This window comes from Maylandia zebra, linkage group LG3, assembly GCF_041146795.1.
Source record: "Maylandia zebra isolate NMK-2024a linkage group LG3, Mzebra_GT3a, whole genome shotgun sequence".
In the NCBI taxonomy this organism is placed as follows: Eukaryota; Metazoa; Chordata; class Actinopteri; order Cichliformes; family Cichlidae; genus Maylandia; species Maylandia zebra.
Genome location: NC_135169.1, coordinates 11,028,571 through 11,036,389, shown reverse-complemented (window position 1 = coordinate 11,036,389; position 7,819 = coordinate 11,028,571). Strand labels below are relative to the sequence as shown.

At 40.7% G+C, this 7,819-nt stretch overlaps 1 long non-coding RNA gene across 1 annotated transcript; it reads right to left on the bottom strand.

The window, feature by feature from the left end:
* Positions 1-6,132: 6,132 nt before the first annotated feature.
* On the bottom strand, positions 6,133-6,821 carry LOC143416954 (uncharacterized). The gene is made up of 3 exons (XR_013097189.1): positions 6,696-6,821; positions 6,396-6,523; positions 6,133-6,309 (listed from the first exon to the last, which is right to left on the bottom strand). It is a non-coding gene; the product is annotated as an uncharacterized LOC143416954 (long non-coding RNA).
* Positions 6,822-7,819: the final 998 nt, after the last annotated feature.

The window sequence follows — 7,819 nt, the reverse complement described above, 5'->3', positions numbered from 1 at the left end:
AAAGAACCCACCCACCAAGCAGTTTCAGCTGAACAGGAAGTTGTTTCCTGACAAGGAAACTGAAGGAAAAAGGGGTAGATTTCAAACAAACCAATACAACAGATGTCTACTCAGCAACCTGCTAGTAGCCCAAGTGAAGCAGCTGCATTACTTAACAATATATTAGTCTCAGCAGAGACTCTCAGAACTCTGTGAAATGCGACAGCTGTGGAGCAGCAGCCTGTTACAAGACTGTGGTCAAGTGAGCCCTCACATGCGAAGTCACGTTCAAGCTAGCCAGCCACACCTACATTCTTGTTGCACTTAGCTTACGTATATTACGGTACCGGTGCCGACTGGCTTAGAAAACAGAGTGTCTTCTGGATACTGTCATGTATGTATGTAGCTAATATTTCAAAACTCGAAGTGGATTGAGAAGAAAAATAGTGAAAAACACCAGTATCCAGAAGACACAGAAGACACAGAAGCCAGTCCTGCAGAGGTAATTGGGTTTAGCGCCCTCTGTCTCCACTGTGTGAGGTCTCCCTCCTGCAGCTCCGTTGGCATTTTCAGGTTGTTGTGGTGGGTCCAGCTGCTGCTGCGGTTGGTCAGGGTCACGTCGACGAGGGGAGAGCAGGAGTCCAGGTCAGCTTCGGCTTCCAGGGCCTGCAGAGCAGCCTGTAATGGGGCTTAAGTAGAAGAACAGACAGGGGTGGACGAACAGGAAAATTATGTGCTATTTGGTGTATTATACCTCGCCTCTGTCAGTGCGCCCCAGGGCAGCTGTGGCTACAATGTAGGCCTTTCATCACCATGAATGGCTGAATGTAGTGTAAAGCACTTTGGGGTCCATAGGGACTGAGTAAAGCGCTATACAAATGCAGGTCATTTACCATATTATACGGAGAGGGGAGAAGCGCCGGCCCAAGCTCTGTGTCAGATCTCCCTCCCTCCCCTTTCTTCTCCTTCTCTCACTTTTAGGTGTTTCTTTAGGCACTTCTTCTGAAGCTGCTTTTTCATTTCCTGCTACATCTTCTATCCACACTATCAGACACCTTTTTATTTAATAAATATAGTCATCTCATCTTTTCTGTAATCTAATCAGTTAACAGGACAACAGAGATGCATGTTTAAAATCTTATCACAGAGGAGAGTTTCCTCCCCACAGTAACTCACTCATGTTGCTTAATCAGCAGAAAACATTCCACAGTGTTACTTCCCCTGGCTAGTCTAGGGGGCTTGAAGGGACAAACATAAAGGTAAATAGTGAAGGAGGAGCTAAGATCATAATTTTAAAAGTTTATTTCATGCTAGTGTTGAAATTCTGGTTCAGACTGAGGATTAACTCCAGGGAGAGCCATGGCCAACATAACAAACAAATCTTCCCTGATATGAAAAAAAGAAACTTACCTAACTCTCAAGAAAACAAAATATACAACCTATAACCATAACCTACCTGACAACACATAAACAAGAGAAAACAGGGTCAAAATAAAAGCTCTCCCCTACAGGCAGTCTGAACATGAACACATACAAGTCACAAAGGCATGCAAGCCAAGCAGTCACAGAGACTGCCTCTCCTAACTCCTCCATTTGTTTAGTGGCTGTCTTCCACCCAGAGCCACTATCTCCCCTTCCTCTCTCACCTTCACGGCCCACTGCCTTCTCCTCTCCTAGAATGTGACATGGTGCCTTTCACATTCCACTCCACACACACACACACACACACACACACACACACACACACACACACACACACAACCTTTGATAGAAGTAACTAGTGTGTGTGTGTGTGTGTGTGTGTGTGGGGGGGGGGGGGGGGGGGGGGGGGGGGGTCAAGATGTGACCCTGTGAAGACTCCCCAAAGCTGGTGCCAGGAGTCTAGCGGTCCATCTAAACATAAGGCTCTTAGCCTAAAACTGACACAGCTACGTTTATCCTACCATAAAACAATAAGAGCAGGTACGACCTCTCCCATGCTCCCAGGATGTGGGTGTGAATGCCAGAACACTCTGGAATGCACACAAAGTCTTTGCAGACAACTAAGGATCAACCCTCTACCAACATGACATTGATTATAAAACTCTAAGCATATATGAGTAGATATTTCTAAGCATGAATGACAATCAACAATACAAATCTAACAGATCCTGGTGTTATTTGTCTCTCAGAAACAGTTCATAACTTCAACTCATCCATGTCACCTAAAAGGTAAACCTGTTTCTCCATCACCTGTTCAGCTCTGATGGTTCAGTAAGGACATCTCCTGGTTTCATCTTCATGTTTCCCTCTCACCACATATCCAAACCGACATCATGACCAGCAGCTTTACAGCTGTGGCTCCAGCAAACATCAGCTGATACTAGAAAGTAATATTAAATAAATTCTAACAACAGCTGATCAAATGTGCTGCTGTTGTTTAGCGCGACATCTGCTGTTTTTTTCTTTCTGGCGCAAAGTGGGCGATAAACAAACAAGAGAGCCGATCAGCTGATCATTGATCAGTTTCATGATTGAAGTAGCAACAGGAGAGGGAGGAGAGAATGAGAGAAGAAGAGGCAGCTGTGCAGCGTAAACGCAGAATAACTCCAGCTTTGTGTCTTTTCCATTGTAGCTGAAGTCCGGGACAAACTGTTCCTTTTCACCTCAATACGAAACGCGTAATATTTTCTCTGAATACGAGACGATTCTGTTTGTACGGGACGGTAAAAAGGCCAGCCTCCACCACTTGCTAATGTTACTAAATCTGTGGAAGCTCTGCCACAGCCACCACCAAGCAATTTTACACATCTGCTAACCAGAACGCTGTTTACTCGCATGTGACATCAGTCCCAGGTCCGTGTTCCGATTTTCGAGGTAAGTCGAACGCAACACACGAAGTAACGAATAACGAGCCTACACAGTAAAATTCGGAGTGTTAAAATAACACTTAAAGAGTTAAATTTAACACTGGTCCGAGTCTATTTGGTCCCATTCGGAATTGGTGTTAAATCAACTCTTTCTATAGTGTTAAAATTTTAGAGTAAAATTAACTCTAAATAGAGTAAAATTTAACACTGAGTAACACCGCAGAGTGTTAAATGAACCCAACACTACTAGTAGTGTCATATTATTTACTCTATCATAGTGATAAGTTAACTCTATTTGAGTAAAATTCCACTGATTTTTAACACTGAATTGAGTTATTTCAAGTTAACACTGGGGGTTCAAATAACTCTGATGAGAGTTGATGTTACTCTATACTATGTTATTCATACACTTTTTCTTGTGAAAAATTAGCTCTCATAGAGTAAAATTTTAAATTAATTTTACACCAAGTAGTGTTACTAAAACTCTTCCTCTTCCAGCATGAAAACCTGGTTTCTAATAATGCTTTAAAATATAAAACAAGTAAGCAAAAACCACAACTAGATAATAGGTTTAACAGCTTTATTTTGATGTCAGGCTCAAAATATTAAAACATCTCATGTGGTGTACATAAAACACTACACACACAAAAACAGTCATAAAACACTTTAAAACAATGAATTTAGTTCGGCATAAAATGACAATATGGAACCACATACAGGGAGGAATCAGAAGTGCCATACTTCATTTGAAGATCAAATGGTTTGAAGTAACACAGCTCTTTTATGTTCAACACCTTCAGCACCATATTGGGCTGCATTCTGACCTTAAATGCATGATAATGGTCATCAAAACACAGGGTTTCCATCAGTTTTCCACAGAGCAATGCAATGTCATCTTTCACAACAATACTTTTGATCTTATAAAACACTGGAATCTCAGACATTACCTCTGTACAGATAATAAAGTCAGGGCGGTACTCTGTACCATGATGTTTTATCCACTTAGCTGATAAAACACTGGTGGACAACGCAGCTCCAAATTTTAAAGCAATTTCTGGACCTTCTTTCAGCTCTCCAAGTGTCACCATCTTTCCTGGTCCTAAAGCTAATCTTTCGAGGCTAAAAGACTCCCAATACATGGCCATACAACTTTGGTGTTTCTTGGCCAATGTCATTGTAATGTTTTTAAAGCTTTTTAATTGCTTCTTAAAGAAGTTATGTTTGGCTTCCTAACGCATGCACCACATGTGCAGAATTGGGCCAATATTTCGTATACTGCGAGGGTAATGTATCATGAAGTGATGCTTTGGTAGGAGACTGAGTGTAGGAAATAACTGCTTAAAGAGCTGATGATGATCAATAATTAAATGTTTGAGGTAGATGGTCATACCTTCTGACAGCACTGGTGAAAACACAATATTGACAATTTGTAGAAGCAGAAGTAGAAGATGCCAGTAGCTATCACCCACCTGTACCAAATCGCCAAACATCAAAGGTACATTACGCAATAAGCACCAAGATTGAATTGCATTTAGTCCTAAATCATTACTGCCGTCAAACAACTTTACCCTTGGTGGGCGATTTCGCTGCTGATTGAAGCCATAGTCAAAGGCATGTATTCTACCAGCAAGTTGTTCAGCACTTAGGAAGTTCTCCTGAATGTACTGCAGCACAAGTTTCACCTCTAACTGAGCAACTCCCTCCAAAATGTCATGCATGATATCTACAGAAAAATTGTTGGCTGTGTTGAAATATTTAAGTGAATTCAAGAGACAAGTGCGTTTCACACCACATACATGAGGTAGCGTAGGATCTCTTTGTACACTTTCACAGTGCTGCTTATGCATATCAAGAGTTCTTAGTGCAACACCAGAATCATCTTCACAGAACACACTTTGAAAACAATCCTTCTCAAGCAGACAAAAACGACAACAATATCGAGCTGCAAATGACTCCACGAACCCAAACAGACTATGCAAGCCAAGATTGTCCCCAGTGACCTGGATTACAGTGCCATGAACCAAGTGTTTAAACATGGGAAGTTTCAGTCCCTCTGTCTCAAGAACTTTCAGATCATTGACAAGTGGCTCAAGGATTGAATTAAAGCCATAACGCTTTGAGTCTTGTGCATGAAAAAGAGCACACAAAAGAATATTGACCAACAACGAATTAAAGATTGGAGGAAAATTCCTTAGTGTAAAGTATATTGCACCTAATTTATGTACACCCTTTTCAGAGCCCAGGGGATTTGCAGTTTCAAAGTCATCATAAAACAGTTGAATTTGTAAGGCATCTTTTTCTGCAGAAAATAGGGGACATCTTTTAACATAGGCAGCATCGATTAAGTCTGCATACACACCTTCTCTGGACATATTCCTCGACTTGAACATGTCGACAACATGGTGGTTTTGAAAGATAGTTTTCAGTGTTTCCAAAATAGGAACATATGCAAACCTATCGGTTACAATGACTTGATCAAAAGTCCCTGTGATCTTGTTTCTTCTACTGTCAAATCTTGTGCCAAGCACCATTTCAACAGGTTCAACAGTTGCCCATTTTTGTTTAAAGTGCCTATTTCGTTTAGCTTCTGAATTTAACAGTGTGAATGGGTTTTCAAAGTTTTTGAATGACTGCTCTAATTTCTTTTTACTTGAAGTGTCCTGTGAAGGTAAGCTCTGTAAAGCTGCATCTTTAGCCTGAGTATGAATCTCAAAAAACACTTCCTCCATTGAGGAGACAAAACTATTCACAGTAGATTTGCTTAATCCAGCTGCCCTGAGCTGTGCAACAGTAGAGGCACACATATCCAAAGTGCTCTTATTTGAACTTTTCAACATTTCAGATGTTGTGGATGTTTCTTCTACATTAGTTGACACCACCTCCCCTGTAGTGCTAACTTCTTTAACTGCCACATCAGGCTGTAAATTAACATCAGTGTCAGCCTGTTGGTCGAAATAGTTAAGGTGTTTGGTATTTAAATGTTTTCTAAAACTTGCAAAAGTGCCAAACACACAGCCACAGTCACGCTGGGCACATTTAAGGCGAAGGTTTCTTCCAGGTAAGTAACCATGGACTAACCGTAAATGCCTAACAAGCATGTTTGAACCAGTAAACTCAGCTTGACAGACAAAACACTTCATGATGGAGAATTAACCTTCAAGCCCTAACGAAGCAACCTTGTCCGTATTTCAGCAACTCTGGGACTTTCTTTGATTTTGCCAACATCTATATTGTACACAGTGGTTTGGATGAACGTGTACATGTTGTGAAGCATGGTGTTGTAAGATGTTCCAAACACAAAATGTGCTTTAAACAGTTCATCAAAAGCACCAAGTGAAGAGGTAGACTTGCATGGTATGGCATTCTTGTCAAGAATAATGAAGAACTGGTGGATGTCATGCTTTTTCACCCCAACAGCCAGGAGGTAGGGTTGAGTGCTGGTAGTGATGGCATCAAGGTGCTCTTGGATATTTGTTCCAGTCTGAAAAGACAAATACAGACAGGCAATAAGAATCAAGTGTTTCTTAAACTGGTAATTCATACCATAAAAATAGAAAAGAAACAAACCTTCTTGAAGACCACAAGATGCCTTTCTGCTTGAGAAGCTGACACCTTTCCTGGTCTCTTCCGACCCTGACCAGATGGTGGAATCAGATGTAATAGCAATAGCATCGCTGAGAGGTCACTGTCCCAGCCTGAAAAAATATATTTGTTTTTAATAAAGTTGAATCATCCTCATCAATAACAAATTTCAATGCATCTGCACTGACAAAATGTTTGAGTAGACCCAAAATACAAAAGGACAGCTGTTCTGTGACAAACATTATATATCCTGTGAATGTTCTAATTAAAGAAATAACAGCTCACCAATGTCAGCATTAACTTCAGTGGCATCCTCAGGAGAGTCAGCTGCCAGCAAGAGTTCTTCCAGGTCACTGGTAGAAGGAAGCTTCCTGCCTTGTTGGATAATCTTTCTTTTGAATGTTGTTGGCCACCTCTCCAGCAACCTGCTTGATACATCCTCACCAAACATCAGTACAAAATCCTGTTCGATCTGTAACAGGGATAGAGAACAGAGAATTATATCTGCTCTCTGCAAAAAATAAAATGTGTTTACATTGTCAACGTAATGAAAAATATTCACCAAGCCTTTGATATCTTTGAAACGTGGAAACACAGACAGTATGTTGCTTGACAGAAGGGGGTCAAGGACCATGTTGTGTCGATAAACAAATGTCAACTTCATCTTCTTCTTGACTGTGTCTTCATCAGCTGAATGTTTCATCAGAGCGATTGCTTCCTTGCACTCATCCTCACTCAGCATCTTCTCTGTAACAAACTGCAACTCTTGTCTGGCAGTCGGTCCGCCACACTGGTCTTCACCCGATGATCCATCTCCTGGTGCTAGACAATATGAAATACAACTTTATCAAAACTAATAATAAGATTTGATAACCATTATTAATACAGAACCACAATTTGGAACTGTATTATATGTTTCCACTGAATTATAAGTGTTACCTCCAGATGTTAATCGCCTCTCTTTAGCAGTGCATCTCTGTATGGCTTTAATCCTCCAGGCCAAGTACCCAGTGCCACTCTCGACATCATAATAATGTTCCTTGGAGAGTGACATATACAGACATTTTGTTTATTAATTATCAGTAAGTTATGTGACCATGAACAGTTGATAAGGACATACATTTTGGCAGGATTTAAAATTTTGATTTTAGTTGTATCAGTTATTGCTGTTAGCTACTCACATAGCCATTTTTGGAGTACGGGTCACTGAGGTAAGGGAAAAAGGTTACAATTCCTCTGGCACACATTTCTTTTACCTGCCGTGGTGGTGATGTACTGCAAGATCAAAAGGAAAAGGACTAGTCAGCTTCGCTGGAATTCATAGAGATTTAAAATAATTTGAAAATGATAGTTAAAAAAATCACAGGGCCAGAAATAAATTACCCATTTTTTTCTGTCATGTCAGCTAC